Source organism: Camelus bactrianus, chromosome 5, assembly GCF_048773025.1.
Source record: "Camelus bactrianus isolate YW-2024 breed Bactrian camel chromosome 5, ASM4877302v1, whole genome shotgun sequence".
Taxonomy (NCBI): Eukaryota; Metazoa; Chordata; class Mammalia; order Artiodactyla; family Camelidae; genus Camelus; species Camelus bactrianus.
The window spans coordinates 86014311-86034494 of NC_133543.1; the positions used below are offsets into that span (position 1 = coordinate 86014311).

At 37.3% G+C, this 20184-nt stretch overlaps 1 protein-coding gene across 6 annotated transcripts in view; it reads left to right on the top strand.

Annotated features, from left to right (window-relative positions):
* NEMP2 (nuclear envelope integral membrane protein 2) overlaps positions 1-20184 on the top strand; it is a 299056-nt gene that overhangs the window by 11255 nt on the left and 267617 nt on the right. The window lies entirely within an intron of this gene.

Consider the following 20184-nt stretch of genomic DNA (forward strand, 5'->3'; position numbering starts at 1 on the left):
GGGCACATTCCTCCTCTGCTCCTATTTACAGAAACTACTCACTTCAGTCTAATCTTGTAAAACCAAGCAAACTGCCCAGAAGGTGAGAATGGGGAGAGACCATAGACTGCAGGCTGTGGTTTTATTTAGTTAGCAAAGAACAACTCCCAAAAGGTATCACTGCTTCTATGCACACATTTTCTACATTTTAGCACAACCCTTATCTTGCAGGAGCTTCAGTAGTGGGGAAAAGATGCCAAGAACCCTCTCTATACTGTGCCTAAATACCATGGATTTAGATGTATTATATATAATCCAAAAAAAAAAAAATGCAGAATCATGGAATCAAGAGGTGAAAAGGAAGGGACTTGAGAAGTATGGCCCACTCCCTTGTTTGTTAATCCCCTCTGGCATTCCTCAAAACTGGCCATCCAGCCATGGTTTCAAGAAAAAGAATCTTAAAATAATAACGAACCTAATTCTAAAGTCCTAACCAGTATTTCTCAAAGAATGCTCTGCGGACAGCCTGCATTGGAATCACCTGGGTGCTGCTGAAGGGTCCTTGGGCTCTACCCTAGATGGACAGGTTCCTAAACTCTGGGAGTACATCCCAGAAATCTGCACCCCGAGATGTGTTTTATGCACGCTAAACTCTGAGACCCTGCATTCTAACAGGGATCTGCCAAGGCAGATTTACCAAGGCTGGAGAAGGCCTTTTTGTGCCTTGAGTGGAGCAGTCTGTGCCTGCAGGCATTTTCACAGGAATGTGGTAAAACAGCTGCTATAAACTACCCTCAACATTTTTTTTCCGCATCACACTCAAAGCGGCCAAGAGGGTTACGAAGCTGGCAGATGCACAGGTTTCTACTTCCTGATGAAGATGAAGAAAAGAAGCCTTTCCCTGGACCGGGGAGAGGGAGACTGAGCAGAATATTAACATTGCAGTTAGTACTGGCAAAATCATGTTCCAGGACCTCTGGCAGTAAGTATATCTAGGCAACCATACTAAGGGAAAAGGTTTGAACATTAATGACAATCTGGAAAAGCTGTGATTTATAAGAAAGCATAAGTAAATGATTCTAGGCCATGTGGAGCATATCACGGTCAGTTTGTTCAAAAAACCAGAACACAGGAAATGAAAAGGAAAACAATAAAAAATAAATTAGATCCAATTCAAAGTATAGTAAAATGAACCTTAATAGTTTAGCCATTTCAACAAAAAGCGTATTTTTAGAACGAGGAGGGCTGTGCAACTCTCCCATTGGAGGAGACTCATGTTGAGCATTCCAGAAAACCAGGGAGCCTCTCAGCTCAGTATACAAGGGTCGGTTGTGTTGAAAAGGCAAGAGCCAGAAATGACACATACCAAGCAAGTGACCAAAAACTGACCAAAAGGAAACCAAGGGAGAACAGAGAAATCCATTCTTCTTTCTTCTAGAGAGGAAAAATTATCACATTACACCTCTTTTAACCCACCTCCTGCCCCACACCCTCCTCGAAGAAAGAGTATTAGACTAGGAATCAGAAAACCTAGATTCTAACTCTAGCTCTGCTATTACATATGATTTCAACCACCAAACTTAATATTCCCAACTCTTCATTTCTCCGCCTAGATGTAATAAGGTGTCTTGGCTGAGACTGAACTTTAAAATTTATAAACTTTTTTGTATGTATTTTTGGTTTCTACAAGTAAATATTCATTCATCTTTAATTTAAACTGTTTCTTTGTTTTAGGGGAAAAAAAACCCAGAATGGTTCTTTTAGTTATACAAATATAAAGCAAGTACCATTAACCTGAACAGGACACTAAGCATTCTGGTTTTGTGAGGGAAATGGCTGATTGTGTAGACTTGGGCTAGATTTCTATCTCCAAATCCCCTGGATGAGTGTGTGTGCATACATGTTTACTTGTATTTCAGTAGTAGGCAAAGAAAACATTTTTCTTGGAAGCATATAAACGGGATAGGGATCACACAGAGAACGCTGCTGCTTCTTTCTGTTGAGACAAATTTTTGCTTAAAGGTGATAAAAAAAGGGGAAGAAATTCTATTTTGAGAGACACTGGGTGCTAGCAGTGGGTGTCTTGGAGACCAGTTGACTGTAGATGGGGGGCTTCCTCCCATTTCCCACGGCTCTGCGGGGTAAAGGCAGAATTAGTACTGGCATCCTTGACAGGCATCCTGCTTAACAGTCTTTAGCAGTGGGGGCAGCAGTTTCCTTAAGGAAGCTTCAGTTGCAGTGGACATTGGCAAGAGGGAACCCCAGTAAGAAAGGAGAGACTTGATTTGCCTCTCCATGTAAGGCATCCCTTTTGGTGACTCTCAGAAATAACAAGGAGAAGCTTTTCAAGTAGGTAGGAGTAGTGTGTGAGTACAGCTATCACACAAGAGTTGTACTGGGGGCATTTGAGGTAAGCGCTGATGGGCATTTGAGGTAAGCGCTGATAGGCTTAGCAGCGCTGCTCAGTGTACACTGGCCTGGTGTGCAGAGCTGCCTGAAGAGAACTAGGGCCGGAGACAGGATTGTTGGACACCCAGGTATGATGGTTTTTCTCAGCTTACATAACTTGCTTGCCTCTGGGAATCTGGAGAGGCAACATGTAATTCCTGTCATTCTCCTATCATCATAGGATTAGCTCTTCTCTAAATTCCACTCGTTGCTTCCTTATTGCTTTCTCTGTTAATAGCCCATTTAATAGTGAATGGGGTGACTTGTGGTTCTTTCCCTGACTAGAGGCCAGAGGCTCTTCTTTCTCTAACTCTATCTCCTGGTACAGTGCTTCATGCCTACTAGGCACTCAATAAATAGACTCAGGTCTTAGAGACCTGGATTTGCAATTCAGTGCCATGTTATCCAGAACAAATTACTGACCTCTCTAAGATCTGGCTTCTTTATCTGAGAAGGTCAGTAATAATGCTTATGCCATGAGGTTGATTTAATAATCAAATTAAATAATGGTCATCTTGTGCCTGGCACACGATAAAGGCATAATGATGAGAGGCCTTATTATTAACAACCAGAGTTTGTTGAATTGAGTATGATTCGGGGGAGAATCACCAAGGGTGTATGGCTGTCACACTAGAAGAAAGGAGTGAATGTTTTTCAACTTATCCACTCCTTCAAGGGCCTTCTATATGCTAGGCCCTGTGCTCAGCCACTGGAGGTAGAGTAATATCACATGGCCCCTGCATTCCTGAACGCAAAGTATAGTCACTTTCTTTTCCTAAATTGGCATCTGACCAGCACTATGGCTGCTCATGGGCCTTCTACACGTATATCTTATCTAAAGGAAAACAAAAGGACTTTACACTCCAATAAAACTCTTTGTGGCCCTTGAAACTTTGATCTACCCACCATAAACTAGAAATGCATTTTGCTATGATATTATGTAGTTCTTATTCTGACCATATCTTCAAACCATTTAATCCTGATTGTAACAAATTAATGAAAGTAATAAAAATTGACTTATTAAAAATTGTATCAAGTGAGGAATTTTTTAAAAATCAATATTTTAGTGTGTTACCATGGCATTTGAGACAATGGTACCTCTATCTAACTTTTCCTTATGTACTAATTCTTTAAAAATGATGTCTTGAATGAGACCAAATATGACTCCAACTGTAGTTAGATGAAATTCTGAAGTTATGTTATCCCCAAGGGAATAGTTTCTTCCAGTGATACTGTCACAATATTAGAAAGATCAATGTCAAACCACCTAATGATTCCTCACTAAGCCACCATCTGAAGAAAGCCTTTATTTTCAAAAAAAATTTCCCATCCTTTTAGTCTGAATTTCTGACTCATGGTAAGATAGTTAACTGGAATTAGTTAGAGGATATTGAAAGGGAAGTGCATGTCAGCTTTTTCTCATTCACACACTGTATTCCTGAACAGAGATGTGGCCACTGGAGGTCCAAGGCAAGTCAGTTCCCTGGAGGGTGTGGCTGGCGGGGCATTCTTCCCATTAAAGAAGGATCTAACTGGCTCTAAAAAGGATTGGCTAAAAGTTCTCACCAGGGTTGTCTCACACATTTGGAAATGTGTGGGGAGGCCTGTTGGTTGCCACAGTGACTGGCAGGTGAGGTGGCAGGGGAGATTCTATTGGAATTTAGTGGGTTGAGACCAGGGATGCTAAAATATTCTGCCGCATATAATACCATTCTATAAAACAAAGAACTGTCCTGCTCCAAATGCCACTCACATCCCTTTTTTGAGAAATAAGTTTAGTTTTAATGGTTCAGGGACACAGCCCATGCAGTATCTTACCATGAATTAAAAAAAGGTGCCTGTTTTTAGGGGAAGATGAAGTCTCTCCCACCCCCCAGGGAATGAAGTTTGACAAGTAGAACTAGGCCTGGATTTCAGTTCCCCTTGCTATTCCATCAAGTGTCTACATGATACTCAGACTAAATACTCAGTTAGTGGCTGCCCTACTCACATCTCACCTCTAAGGTCCATCTGCATTTTTCTGTTAGGCTTTATTTTTGCCTAGACTCTTTGTTGACTCTTAGTATTCTTTTTCTGCCCCCTTTTATCCCTTCCTACAGTCACCTCTACCCTATCCCACTTTCTTAGGGAGAGATTTCTTTAGAGCCAAAGGAGAGTGATGACACTTGATGTTAGGAACTGTGGTGTTACATGCAGGGGCTCCCAGCACCTGGCATATAGGTGGCATGTAGAAGAATTCCACTCCTGAATGAATGAATAAATATGTTTTAGAACTGTCTGAGGTTATCTCAGTAGTTAGGCAATCCAAGTTCATATCATTTGATTAGTGGAACAGCCAATATTAAAAGCCTGAAAAGAAGTAATTTCTATACCTGTGGAGGATTTCAAATTTCAGATTGGCTCCCCTAACTCCTTTTCCAGACAACCTTCCCCATCAGACTAGTCCTAATCCTAACTTGTGGAAAAAATATTATTAATCAAACCTGCTGGGGGCAAAAATTATACTTAATATTTTTAAACTTAAGAAATTATGTTTGGTTTATCCTGTTGGGAATATCTGGTCTACATTATGACAATAATGCATTAGTGCCTCACTGCATTAGTGGCAATAATGAAATGCTGACTGCGAGTTTTCCTCTTCAGTTATCTGGGGCCATTTGAAAATGTTATACACATTTAAAATTAACTTTCAATTCCAAACTGTTTCTCATATCGCAAACACATATCATCAATTTCTTTCCTTTTGACTTTAGTGTTAACAACAAAATAGCTTAAAATGTCTGTGGACCAGATGGAACAATCATAATAACAATAGAATAATATAGGGACACTTTTACACTTGTTACACTGAAGGAAGAAAAATGAATATCTTAGAATTTCATTTTTCTGGCAGCAGTGAATTTTAGTATTCAGGGCTTTGAGTTCCATGCTCTTTGTTTGGGGACTGCACTAATGGGGTTGACTCAAAAGTACATCAAGATCATCGAAACTTTTTTTCTGAATCTATCTACTTCACTGTTAATACAAACCTGCCTCCATATGCTCTGGTGTTAAGAAGTCATTGGTTATGAATAATGCCAGTTAATAAATAGGGTAGGACTAGTAGAAACAAAATTACTATTTTATAGTCATCACTGTAATAATTTATTTAGAGAGATGTGTGTGTGGAGAGAAAGAGAGAAATATTGCAAATGTGGCAAAATATTAACAATTGTTGAATTTAGGTGAAGAATATATGGGTGTTCTTTGTATTTTTCTTTCAACTCTTTTTTAGGTTTGCAAATCAGAAGCTGGAAAAGAATGTGGTTTTTTTTTACCCCCTAAACCAAGGATACTAGAACAAAGTAACAAGTCTGAGTCATTGGGCCTCTAGGCTTTGGATGAAATTGAGAGATATTCCATCTTGAAAACAGAATCAAATTTGTTTTTCACTTATTCATTCAGCAAATGACTTTTGAATCCCTATCATATGTCAGTATGTTCTTTGTGCTACAGAAACAGCTGTCAACAAAATAGAAAGATCCTGCTCCTAGAGAGCTCACACTGCATGAAGGTAGAAACATCAATACACATAAAGGAAGAAATGGACAAAGTAATTTTAGAGAATGGTAACCATGGAGAACATCAAACGTGATGTGATAGTGGGTGAACAGGATGGAGGAGTGTTACTTCTGACTGAAGGCTTCTTTGAGCCAGCAACATTAAACTGAGGCCTGGGATGACCCAGAGGACATGCCACACAAAGAACTCTCAAGGCAGAGGGATAGCAAATGGAAGACACACACAAGCTTGGTGTATTTCAGTAGCTGCAAGAAGGTGAGTGTGGCCAGAGCATAGTAAGCAAGGAAGAAATAGGCAGAGGCCCAGTAACAGGCCTTCCTTGTGCAAAATCCTCTCCGGAGGATTTTCATCAGGGAGTCATGTGACCTGGTGGGCCAGTAGGTGGAGAGTGTGATGAAGAGAGCAAAAAGGGGAAGCAGGAACACTAGTTAGAATGCTGTTGCTGAAGTTCCAGGTGAGAGATGATGGTAGATTGGACTCGGGTAGCAGGGGTGAGAAAGGTGGACAGACTTGAAAACATTTTGAAGTTTGAGTCAGTACAGATTGGATATGAGAGGAAAAGAAGAGTAAAAATGAACAGTATAAACGAATATCAAACCAGTTTCAAAATTTGATCAACCAAAGTTACAGTAGCAACAATTTTCATTGTATCAGAAAAATGATTTGGATGTGAAGAGGTGATATATTGTTTTTACAGGAGTGATCCCCTAGGAGACAGGTCCAAGCAGAGCAGAAAAATGCTAACCTACAGTAGACATCCTGCAAGGAATCCTATGAGCAAGGCTGATCTTTCCCTTGCCCAACCCTTGATGGTGCTAAGAAAGGGATGGAGGCAGAGAGATACGGCCAAATCCTCCATCACATTGGTCCACCTGCTTCATTTTGATACCTCTCTGACATGAAGAGCTGTTTGATATTTTGAATTTCCAGAAAGATTATATTATTTTCCTAATTTTCTCCATTTAAATATACAGATTTTCCCAGGAACTGTCAAGCTTCCTAAATTCTAGAAATCCAAGTTTTTAAATATCTCAGCAATAACTTTTGCATGTTAACTTTTGCCCACAGAATTTGTTTATGATACACTATTATATTTTACCCTGTTTATAAGATGGCATATTTCAATTTCCTTATGCATTTAAAAGGGGAGAAGGTGGGAGGGGTAGTTAGTAGTTCCTAGCAATATCAACAAAACGTATTTGCTATGGCTATATTTTGAAATCCCTAAATGTATGATTACATATCATTACTATGCAAAAGAAGCTATAGTTGATCAAAAATTTAACTGAGAAACATTCTGTATATAAAAGACTATCTTATTTTTATAATCCTGAACCATTCTCTCTTACTTTATAGGACTCAAGTTTTAAGTTTGGTTATGACTGAGCTGATAGAGATTGTATTTAAAAGCTATATTTTAAAGTTCAGTTTGTTTATTTAATTATTGATCAATGAAAAATTCTGTATGACAAGGGAATCTTACGGTCTTGTATATTTAAGAGTCTATATCTTTCTATAAAGTTAAGACCACAAAATTGGCAGAATTTTAAGAACTCATTAGCTATTATTATCATTATTTTTATTTTATAACAGCCTTTATGAGATATAAATTACATAACATATAATTCATCCATTTAAATTGTATGATTCATTTTTTTTAGTATATTTGACAGAATTGTACAATCACCACCCTAATCAACTTTAGAATATTCACCACCCCAAAAGAAAACCCCATTACACCTAACAGTCCCTAGGCCCTCATTATAGATTTTTTTCAATTTTTTTTACTATGGTAAAATACGTATAACATAAAATATATCATTTTAACTATTTTTAAGTATAGTTCAGTGGTATTAAGTATTAAGTGGTATTGTTGTACATCCACCACCACCCGTCCACTCCAGAACTCTTTATTCTGTGAAACTGAAACTCTATACTCATTTAGCAGTAACTTTCCATTCCCCTCATCCCATCCCCTGGCAACCGCTATTCTATTTTCTGTATTTATGATTTTCACTAGTCTAGGTACCTCATATAAGTGAAATCATACAATATTTGTCCTTTTGTGACTGGCTTATTTCCCTTAGCATAATGTCCTCAAGTTTCATCTACGTTGTAGCATGTGTCAGAATTTCTTTTTAAGGTTACCTGATGAAAGACTTACTCATGTCATTTGCTGTTTGTTTTCTATATATTTTTTAGCTTTTTGTCCTTCATTTCTTGCATTACTGTCTACTTTTGTGTTTAGTGTTTTTGTAGGGAAATGTTTGAATTCCTTTCTTATTTTCTTTTGTGTATATTCTGTATCATTTTATTGGTACTTATCATGGGTATTACAGTTAATATTCCAAAGTTATAACACTCTAATTTGGATTTATGCCAGTTTGACATCAATAACATACAGAAGCTCTGTTCCTTGGCACCTCCATCTCTACTCCTTCAGCTTCTGATGTCACAAAATTACATCTTTATACATTGTGTGTCCAAAACATAAAATAATAATTTTAAGTGTATTAGTCTCTTAAATAATGCAGAAAACAAAAAGTGGAGTTACAAACATTGTAGCAAAAACACTAGCTTTTGTAATTGCCCATGTATTTACCTTTATTGAGATCTTTATTTCTTCACATGGGTTCAAGTTACTGCCTAGTGTTCCTTCATTTCAATCTGCAGGACTCCCTAGAGCATTTCTTACAGGACAGGTCTAGTGGTCATGAACTCCCTCAGCTTTGTTTATCTAGAGATGTCTTAATTTCTCCCTCACTTTTGAAGGACAGTTTTGCCCGACATAAGATTTTTGGTTGACTTTTTTGTCTGTTAGCACATTGAATATATCAGCCCACTGACTTCTGGCCTCCAAAGTTTCTGATGAGAAATTTGCTAGTAATCTGATTGAGGGTCCCTTTTATGTGATGAGTTGCTTTTCTCTTGCTGCTTTCAAGAATCGCTCTGTCTTTGGCTTTTGACAATTTGATTACAACAGGTCTCAGCGTGTGCTTCTTTGAGTTCATGCTACTTGAGTTTCATTAACTTCTTGGACATTTATATTCATGACTTTCATCAAATATGGAAGGTTTTTGTCCATTATTTCTTTAAATATTCCCTCTACCCCTTTCTCTCTCTTCTCTTTCCAGGACTCCCACTATCTGTATGTTGATTTGCTTGTTGGTATCCTTCAAGTCCCCTATGCTCTGTTCACTTTTTTTGGGTCTTTTTCTTTATGTTCTTCAGGCTCAGGAATTCCCATTGTCCTATTTTGAGTTTCTTGATTCTTTTTTCCACTTGCTCAAATCTGCTTTAGAATCTCTATAGTGAGTCTTTCACTGCAGTTACACTTTTGAGCTTCAGAATTTCTTTTTGTTTTCTTTTTAATTTAGGCTTTCTATCTCTTAATTGATATTTCCATTTTTTAATACATTGTTTTCTTGACTTCCTCCATGTCTTCCTTTAGTTCTTTGAATATCTTTAGGACAGTTGTCTGTCTTTCTTTCTTTCTTTCTTTCTTTCTTTCTTTCTTTCTTTCTTTCTTTCTTTCTTTCTTTTCTTTCTTTCTTTTTATTGAAGTATAATTGATTTACAATATTATATTAGTTTTATGTGTACAACATAGTGATTCAGTATTTTATAGATTGTACTCCATTTAAAGTTATTATAAAATATTGGCTATATTCCCTGTGTGGTACAATATATCCTTATATTTATTTATTTTATACATACTAGTTTGTACCTCTTAATCCCCTACCCCATCTCACCCCTCCCCTCCTCCCTCTGCCCACTGGTAACCACTAGCCCACTGGTTTGTTCTCAATATCTGTCAGCCTGTTGCTGGTTTGTTATATTAATTTGTTTCATTTTTTAGATTCCACATACAAGTGATAACATACAGTATTTGTCTTTCTCTCTGACTTATTTCACTAAGCATAATACCCTCCATGTCCATCCATGTTGTTGTGAATGGCAAAACTTCATTCTTGTTTATGGATGAGTAATATTGCATTATATCTATCTATATCTATCTATCTATCTAGATAGGTATACATATACCACACCTTCTTTATCCATTTATGTGTTGATGGACACTTAGGTTGCTTCTATACCTTGGCTATTGTAAATAACGGTGCTATGAATATTGGGGTCCATGTATCTTTTCAAATTAGTGTTTTTGTTTTCTTTGGATATATAGTTAGGAGTGGAATTGCTGGATGATGTGGTAGTTCTATTTTTAGTTTTTTGAGAAACTTCCATATTGTTTTCCATAGTGGCTGCATCAATTTACATTTCCATCAACAGTGTACAAGAGTTCCTTTTCACCACATCTTTGCCAACATTTGTTATTTGTGATCTTTTTGATGATAGCTATTCTGACAAGTGTGAGGTGATATCTCATTGTGGTTTTGATTTGCATTTCTCTGATGATTAGTGATGTTGAACATTTTTTCATGTGCCTATTGGCCATCTGAATGTCTTTTTTGGAAAAATGTCTATTCAAGTCTTATGCCCATTTTTTAATTGGGTTGTTTATTTTTTGATATTGAGTTATATGAGCTGTTTATATATTTTGGATATTAACCCTTTATCAGTCATATAATTTGCAAATATTTCCTCTCATTCAGCAGATTCTCCTTTTATTTTAGGAAATCTATTGAATGGAACATCTACATGTAGAAGAATAAAAGGAGAACATTCTTTAACACCATATTCAAAAATTAACTCAAAATGGTTTAAGGACCTAAATGTAAGACCAGAAATGTATTGCCTGTGTTTTCTTCTACAAGTTTTATGGTTTCTGGTCTTACATTTAGGTCCTTAATCCATTTTGAGTTTATTTTTGAATATGGTGTTAGAGAACATTCTCCTTCTATTCTTTTACATGTAGATGTCCCATTTTCCTAGTGCCACTTACTGAAGAGACTATCTTTTCCTCATTGTATATTCTTGCCTCCTTTGTTGTTGTAGATTAATTGACCAAAAATGTGTGGGTTTAATTCTGGGCTCTCTATTCTGTTCCATTGATCTAGGTGTCTATTTTTGTGCTGGTACCATACTATTTTGATGATTGTAGCTTTGTAGTATAGTCTGAAGTCTGAGAACATGATGCCTTCAGCTTTGTTCTTTTTTTCTCAAGATTGTTTTGGCAATATGTGGTCTGGGCGGTGGGGAATGGTAGCTGCTACTGTGCTAAGAGCTGAAATTGTCCAAAATTAACCACAATTTACCATCCAAACCTTCCTGTGGAAGTTACAAGCCTTCAAAAGACTTCAGAGTTTCAAAATAGTTACATCAGATCGATTCTGTGAGTGCAGTTGTTGTCTAGGTGGGGAGACAGATTCCTGGTACTTCCTACTCTGCCATCTTACCTGAGGACTCACTGCTTTGACTTTTAAAAGTCTCTTTCACTATGAAGACCTTGTTCATCTGCATCCTAATTAGTAAACCCTCAGAATTATAAAAGTAGCCATCTTTGGTCAGTTTGTCTCCAAAGCATTTTCCAAATTATTATATATTACATAGTGTTCTCTACTTTGTTTTTATCATATATATTATTTCGATTCTTTATAATAACATGGGGGGAGTAGTATGGGCCAATAGTATTATCCTCATATTATAGTCAAGAAAATTGAGCCTCAGAGTACAAGTATATTAGTAATGAATACCTGGTGAACTCTGTCTGCCACCAAACTACCTCTATAGAGCAACAGTAACTTCTCTATGAAACCAGAAAATTTGGCTCTGAGTAGTGAGAACAGTCTATGAGTCTGAAAAGAGAAATATCCTCATTGTCAAAGCTTCCATTGACCTTGAAGACCATCATTGCCTCTCTCTGCCTGTTCTGATTGTGAGTAAACTCACAGAAGAGTGAGAAGAAGGCAAAAAGGAAGAGTATGCTGCCTTTGTCATCTCCTCCAGCAGTTTTTCCTCCTGCTAGAGAGAGAATGAGTTAGGTAAGAAGTTAGGAAACTGCATCTAAGCAAGCTTTTCATGGCAGCTGTATAATTCTTGCTTTTACTTGCAGCTAAGGGAATGACCAGATGCCAAATTGGTTTGAAGTAACAAAATATATAGCCTCTTTAGGAGGGCCCTGATTCCTTCAGGATGTAGATATAGGATGAATATCCAAATTTCTGTTTCAGAGAGAGGATAAGAACAAAGTTAGAATAACTTAATTGAAAGTAGTTAAGCATTAGTGAAAGACATATAGAATGTTTTGGCCATTTAAAATATGTTGATCTCAGTATTAATGTTCAATTATTTTATTCTTTGATGGTACAATGTTGTTTTTAGCCAAAAAAGTTAAAATATTTATTTAAATAATTCTAGACGGTTAATACATATGATCTTTCTTGTAACCATACTTCCTGCCTTAACCTGATTATTTGAATGAGGAGTTCACACGTTAACATGCCACAGAGGCCAGGCAGGTAACCTGAAGCAGGCTGGGTGTAAGTACATGTGCATATATTGTATGAATGATGGAGTGCTGGAGATAGCCTGGCTATCCAAATAGGGCGGCTGGAGTCAGCTGAAGCCAACTGTTATCTTGAGGAAACATAGAGTCAGTAATTTCTCGATATTCTGATTTTCCCAGAAAAACTGAAAATCTATATTTTTATGTAAACATGGCTGATTATTAAATGTTGACTTAAATTTAAAATGAACAAACCAACAAACCACTTGAACCACGCAAAATATGGCTGCTGGCCACTAATTTTTCTCTGGTTCTGACCATGTGATAAAATATTTATTGCCCCCTGGTGGTAGCTTTCCTCAATCTAGCTTTAATTTTAAAGGATGATATGACAGCAAGTTTCAGTGTTTGGCTTATTTGTGTGGTCCTGCTGGGTGGGCAAACTGCCCACTTCCAATATTCATGCCAATGCCTCCTTATATTGGCACAAATGGCCAAAGTGAAAATCAGCACTGAAATAAGAGTTGGTGATTAAAATACTGAAAATAAATATTCATTAACACAGATATTTGTATAAAACTGTACAATATGCAGTTATTTTTAAGCCTGTATTATCAAATATTCAGGGTGTATACTGGGCACAGCTAAATCAAGGAGAATCAGAATATGGGCTAATTGTCTTGGGCCCCAGTGGCTGCAAGGTTGAGCATCTGGACCATGACTCACTCAGGCAGTTGGCCAATTCCCCAACTGGTGCTAAAAATGCCCTGAAATACAGTTTTCTCATCTGTAAAATATGAAGATAATAATACTACCTGACTCACAGGGCTGTAAAAATTCAATGTCCTCAGCATTCTTTTTTCTTTTGGTGGGAGGAGTTTTTTATATATGAATTCAGTGAGCCCAACTTACTGCTATACACTTGGTCAAAGCAGTCAGGTAAGACTGGCTTACCTTCTGTGCACACCCTCTGCCCATACTGGGTTTGGCTCTTCTGGACTTCCTCATTCCCTCCTTTTAAGGTTTATTTCTTTTAACCTGATATTTTCATATAAAAATGTTTAGAGCAGAAAATGGGAGTCAGTGTGATTTGGGCTGGTTTCCACTCCCACCTCAAGGTCAACCATGTAGGGTTAGAGCATATGAAAGAAATGTCTGCTTGAAAGAACCTCGGATACTAATTTGTGATGGAAAATTAGAGAAACCCATCAGAAAAGAATTATTATAAACTATCACCTTTCACAGGGAAGTTGAGAGTGTTTTCATATGCACCTTGCATACTTCTTCTTTTTTTTTTTTTTTTTAATTGGGAGACCAGAGCAGTAGAAAAGTCCCTAAAATTCCAAACAAGTAATTTAAAACCATGAATTACTGGGCCCAGGGTTTTTTGTTTTTGTTTTTTTTTTAAAAACAATATAAGGAATTTCTCTAGTTAAAAAAATCTTATAGACATTCACTTTCATGTTTTTCATCTTTAAAAGTGAGAAGGTACTGAAGAAAACCAAGGACTGCTAAAAATTAAAATCTGCCCACTTCTGTTATGAGAACTATTAATATGAATATTAAAATAGGAAGATGTCATACACAAAGAGAAAACCATATAGCGTATTAATACCAAGTATGAGATAAAAGTATTAACAGTGTGAATGATTTTATAAATAAGTACTACAGCACTTATATATTCGAAGAATTCAGCAGAAAAGAAGTTTTGTGCTTGTTCTTATGCTGAGATTTGTGGAGTTACTCTTCTTGTACTATCTTTAATTTCTGTTTACTTCAAAAATTACTTACATTGGTTTATAGTCATGCTTCATATTGAAATCATTTAGGTGATGGTTAGGTTTTGCCTTCATTACATAAATGTGATAATATCTTGAAGGTGACCTTTGTGGGCCAGGGAGCAGGAATAAACAGGAAATTACACAGGAATTCAAGAAGGTTTATCAGGGAGGCAGAGAAAGCTAATGGAATCTGAGACAATCTAAAACCAATCAATCAAAGCATTTAAAAAATTATATGTTTACATAGCCATAGAAATGTCATGAAATATTTCTGTGACAAAATATTTTTCTACCCTAAAATAATAGTGTAAGCAATAGAGCAAGGCAATGTTTTTCAAATACATGTGGTATTTTTAATAAAAGGGGGAAATGAGAAAAATATTTGAGCTTATGCAGAAACTCCAAAGTCCTGATAAAGAAATATGAAACAAAGAAGAGCAAGTTAAACTATTAGAACAGATGGAAGCTCCCCCCTGCGATAATCCTGAGCAGAATCCTCAGTACCTTCCTGGAAATTTTTTAGTTCATCCATCTTCTCAATTTTTTTTTGGAAGAGAGAAATATTTATGAAATGAGTTTGTAGGAGACTGGCTGCAGTTCAACTTTTGCAGAAACAAGCTGCTTATCTAATTCCTGTCTGAAGGACATTTATTTTTATTAGTGGAAATTGTACCAGCTATCCAATGCCTCGCCTTCTTAATTGGGGAAAAAAGATCTTAAGAGTCTCCTAAAAACTTTTAATTACACCTCAAGTAATTACATACTATTACATGTATTACCAAATGTACACATACATGCACAATAGGGAGAAAATACATGTAGAAAGATATACCCACATCTTTATAGAAACAAAAAGGAAACTTTATTAGCACATTCATAATAAAGACCTTCTATGTGAAGAATAATAAATTTCGGTTTTTAAGACTTTATCTTAATTACAAGTATATATGGAAATATTGACTGAAGGTAAAATCTTGCTATAGAATGCAGCCTTATTTTAATGATTTTAATGAGGATAAAGAACTTTAGTTCAAATATGTAAAAGACTCTAATAACATAAGAACTATAAATAGGAACTGTATTTCATGTGCAGATTTGTACCTTTTCTGAACCCCATACTTCCAGAGAGTCATGGCTGATATCCTAGAGACCATTACCCTAACAGTGGTGTTTGGATTTTTGTCCTGAAAGCATCTTTTGTCTTATCCTTGAATATCCATCTGCCACTTCTCTGCCCACTCACCCAGCCTGCATCTTCCTGCAGTTTATCCTATTGACTTGACATTTTACTAATTGGAAGTTTTGTGTCATATGACACTTTGGAGATTTCACATATATGCTCACTTTCAAATCATTTACCAAACTGTTTCATAAGAATACCTTAAAGCCAATTTCTGGTGTACCCTGCTGTTTGAATCTCTCATCCAGGTGGAATGGAATGTTAAGGTGGAAGTTTCAGCTGAGATCTTAAGGAATCAGGTACCTAAGTGAATTGTGAATTTGTGAATTTTAGAGTTACAAAGCTCACATTATCACAAAGGAACAAATTATAGTTTTACTGGGCATTTGTGGAAGTGATTTTTTTTTTTTTTTAAAGAGAGAAAGTTGTTAAGTACTACATTCCCCTTTATCTCAGGCCAAGAGTGAATCTTTAAGTGAACCAGCAGATTGAACCCTTCTTATGTAAGGGTAAGAAGAAAAGCCAAGTTTTTACAGAGAAGCAGACAAAGGACCAGACCCATTGAATAAATGTAAATAGGCAATTGGAGAGAAAAGTTAAATTTGGGGAGGGGGGTGCTTGTTCAAAGTACTTGCATTATAAGTGCCCATTTATCCTTATCCTTTATTTAGTGCTTTTAGAGTAGATCTTATCCCACAAAATATTTTCCATGATGACTTTTGTGTTTTTAAGTGTTTCTAGTATAGAATCTTATCAAATACTTCTATAAACATTACATTTATTGTTATGCTCTCATTAAGGTATTTAATTTTGCTTTCAAAGAAGTTTGGCACATTATTTTAGATATGATTTCCCCTTAATGAAATAAAATATATTTTCTATCAATATGTCAAGTTTGTACAAGTTTTCAATGATCTTACTCTTCATAGTAAGTTACATCGTTAAAGCTTAGATAGAGGTGAGGCTGTGCTGCTCTTCCTGCTTTTTTAAATCAATAAAAGTCAGAATAATATGCTAAGAAAGACAAGGCAGAGAGGTGGAGGTCTCTGAAAAGCCAGTGGCAGAAAAAGTTTAAAGAAAGTCAACAGAGTCCAGTGATGCAGAGACATCAAGAAGGATAAAAACAGAAATTATTGTGATTTACGGAGTTAGGACTGACCTTTTTTGAATGTTTTTGAATGAAGTGGTGAAATAAGATACGACAATGAGAAAGCTGAGGAGCAAATGAGGGGTGAAGAAGTGAGGACAAAGACGTACGTACAGCTGTGTGTAAGTTTGGCATTGGAGGACAGAGTGAAGAGAAGGGTTAGTATTTTTTAAGTCAAGAGACTTGAGCCTACATGGAAACCGAGGAAAACAAGCTATAGAAAGCACAGGAGTAGCAGTGTGAGCATGTAAATGGGTACAACTGGGCCCTGGAAGGGGAGAGGAGGAAGTGCCCAGGAGGATGGACTAAGTCCAGAAAGAGCATGTCTTCCTGACATGAGGGAGCGTGGAGAGACAGAGTTAAATCTCAGGTAGAAAAGTTGGAAAATGAAGGAGTTCACAACTCTTCGTTTCTGTTTTCTTTGAGATTTGCTGCTAAATTCATCCACTTGAGTGGATTAAGATTGTGCCCTTTACGGTAGAAGCTGAAATTCATGAGGGGGCATCTTTTTCTAATTCTTACAAAGGCACCATGAGGACTAACCACAACCTTTGGTAAGAGCCTTAATAAGAGTGGTAAAATATTTGAAAAACATGTTTTTAAGGAGTTAACCTACAAATGGTTGGCTAATAAATTGTACAAGATATAAGCATTATCATAACTTGGACTAATCACTCTAACTTGGTTGTTCAGAAGAAAATTTGGTCTTAGAAATCCTCTGATGCCTCCTAAAGGAAGACATTAATTCGTACTTTTAAATTTTAACTGAACTTTTATCATTAAGGATTTTAAAGAATCTCGGTATTGCTCTTTGAGCCCCTCAAGACGCTTGAGTTCTTCTTGAGTTCTTTTTTGACATCTAGATTTTAGTTGATATATTTAACACCCATACTTCTGTGGTACTTTCTGAAGGCAAACTTTCCATTCTTTCAAGGTTACTTTTCCTTGTATAGTAGCTTCTTTTGTATTGCTAGTTCAACATTTAGGCTTTTTTTTTTTTTTTTAATTCCTGTAAAACTTGATCTTTCTATCCTTTATTTAACTTTTTTTCTTGTGCTTTAGAGTTCTTTCAAGGGCCCATTGCTTTAATTTTTTTTCACTTTTCTCATAAACAATGCCCACATACTGTATGTGTGTGTGTGTGTGTGTGTGTGTGTGTGTGTGTGTGTGTGTGTTTTCTTGAAGTGAGTTACTGTATATGGAACAATTGGTAGTTTCCTTTTTCTACCAGGATGTTGAATCATTCAAGATTTGTCTGGTAGCTTGAGACATCCAGTAGGGGAGTTACCAGGTTGGGCACTTTTCTATGAGCTCGCTTCTAATCTTCTCCCATCTCACAAAAGGTAAAACAGATGCTTCACAGAAGGCAAGGAGAAAACAGGCTAAAAGTATAAAAGGAAAGAGGACTTTGGGCTCGATCCTCTAGTGTAAAGTCCTCACTTCTGCATCATGGGTTACTCTGACAACTCTACTCATTTCCTTGCTTTAATGATAAACTTTTATTAACTCAGTTTTTTTGTTTTTTTTTTTTTTTCTTAGAAAGTAGGTTCTTTTTCTTGTGCTGAGGACCTATGGGGAAGGGGGGGTGAAATATTTACTAGATCGTCTGAACTAATGGCTCATTTAAGTGTAGGTGTATGTTCTTATACATGCAGTGTTTGAAAGGATTTTATTGAGTTTGTTAGTTTAGGTCTTTTGAGAAGAAGACAGGATGTGATTGGATGAAAATTTTTATTTTAAAAAAGGTCTATAAGGGAAACAGGGAGACTGAAGAGGCCAAGAGAGTCATCAGACTATAGCACAGGTCTACCTTTAGATAAATGAGAAAGAGAAGGAAGTGAGGTGGGCTAGAAACATCTTAGACTGCAGTGCAGTTCTGAAAAAGTTAGGAAAGGCTGTAGGAGTCCCTGAGTCAAAGTCACCTTGTGAGGAGTCCTGTGCCCTTCTGGGAATGGACCTGCCTCACTTGGTCATTGCCTAGGAGTAGCCTGTGAGAAATATGGTTTCAGTGCAAATAGGTGATAGATTTCTGAGCACAACAGCTAGGGCTGTTGGTCAGTCATGCTTTCCAAGGTTAGAAATCTGAAAGTCAAATTTTCATGGCTATTACTATCCACTCCATTCATCAGACAGATCTACTTTTCCACATAGGTTCAGAGGGCAGCAACTCCATGGCTACCATGGACCTATCTTCCTAGGGGGAACCCAAAAACGGGGAGGTTAGTGAGATGCACTACAGGCCCTATTACTGCAGTAGATCCCAGAACGGCAGCTCGTATACATCCTCTCACTTCTGCAAATAGTGATGCTAGTTGACACTTTGTGAACAGGAAGGGCAGACCCTAACCTGGAATAGGTATCTATCCCTTGTGTATGAACCAAGGCCCCAATGTAGTCAACATTAACCACCAAGTGGCCTGCTGGTTTCTTTGAGTAATAAATAGTACTTTACTCAGGGCTCAGCATTGATCTCTGTTGCTAATAGACTGGATATTCAGAGACAGTAGTTTCTAAATAAGTCTCCATATGTGGTAGACCATGCTGTTGGGCCCATATATAGGCTGCACGTCTGCCACCATGGCTCCTTCATTCATGTACCCATTGTGACAGTTGTGGGATGACTGATGACAAAGACTGGCTAACATCAATCAGCTAGTCATTTTGTCTACTTCGTTGTTTAGTACTTCATTCATGGTAGAGGCTTTCTGATGAATTAATGTACAATACACTTCATGTCCCCTCCCATGTATTTTCTCACATACCTCTATCCCATACCCCCTTATCTCTAACCTTCCAATGCTTTTATTTCCATATCTCTGATCAGAATGCCAGGCCACTGGCTGCTTGTACCCAGGAACTTACATGTATAAATATTCTTGACTTCTGTAGAAAGTAGATGCCAGGTGTACTGCTTACTGCTCTGCTCACTAGGAAGATTTTCCCTCTCCACTGTCTTTCAGGGCCATCCCTAGTATGGCTGAAATGCAGTCTATTTTTGGCTCACTCTCATGTGTCAAGCCAATCTTAACTAAGCTCGGACTTTTTTCTTTAGCTGGTCAAACAGACTCCTCCATAATGCCATGGTACTGGGGAAGGGGTACAGTGCAACTGTGGTAGGTAACAAAGGGTCTAGGCTGCCTAATCATGGCCTTGTTCCATATATCAGGGTCCCACACTGTGAAACTCCTATCAAGATTTGTCATAAACACCATCCTGCATATTTTCTCACCACTGTCACCTCCAGCATCATGGAGTTTGCCAGATCATATGGCTTAAGCAGCAAAGCTGCTTGCATCACAGGCTAGACTTGAATTGGAGCCCTTTTCTGCTCTGGGCTCCACTTAGAGCTGACAGCCTTTCATGTCACCAGGGCTCTATTCCTAAGTATTGAATGCATTGCTTGCAGAACCCAAAGAGACCTACCAGCTACTATGCTTTCCTCTTTATGGTAGAAGATGCAAGATTTTCAGCAATCTGTCTTTTACTTTGGAAGGACTCTCCTAGCATGTCCCTGACCACTGGATCTCTAAAAATTTCATTGAAATGGCAGGTCGCGAGTCTTCAGACAATTTATCTTTCACCCTCTGGAGAACATGTCTTAACAAGGCCTTCAGTGTCCTAGCCACCTCTTCCTCTCTTGTCCAATCATTATGATATCATTGATATAATGAATCACTGTGAT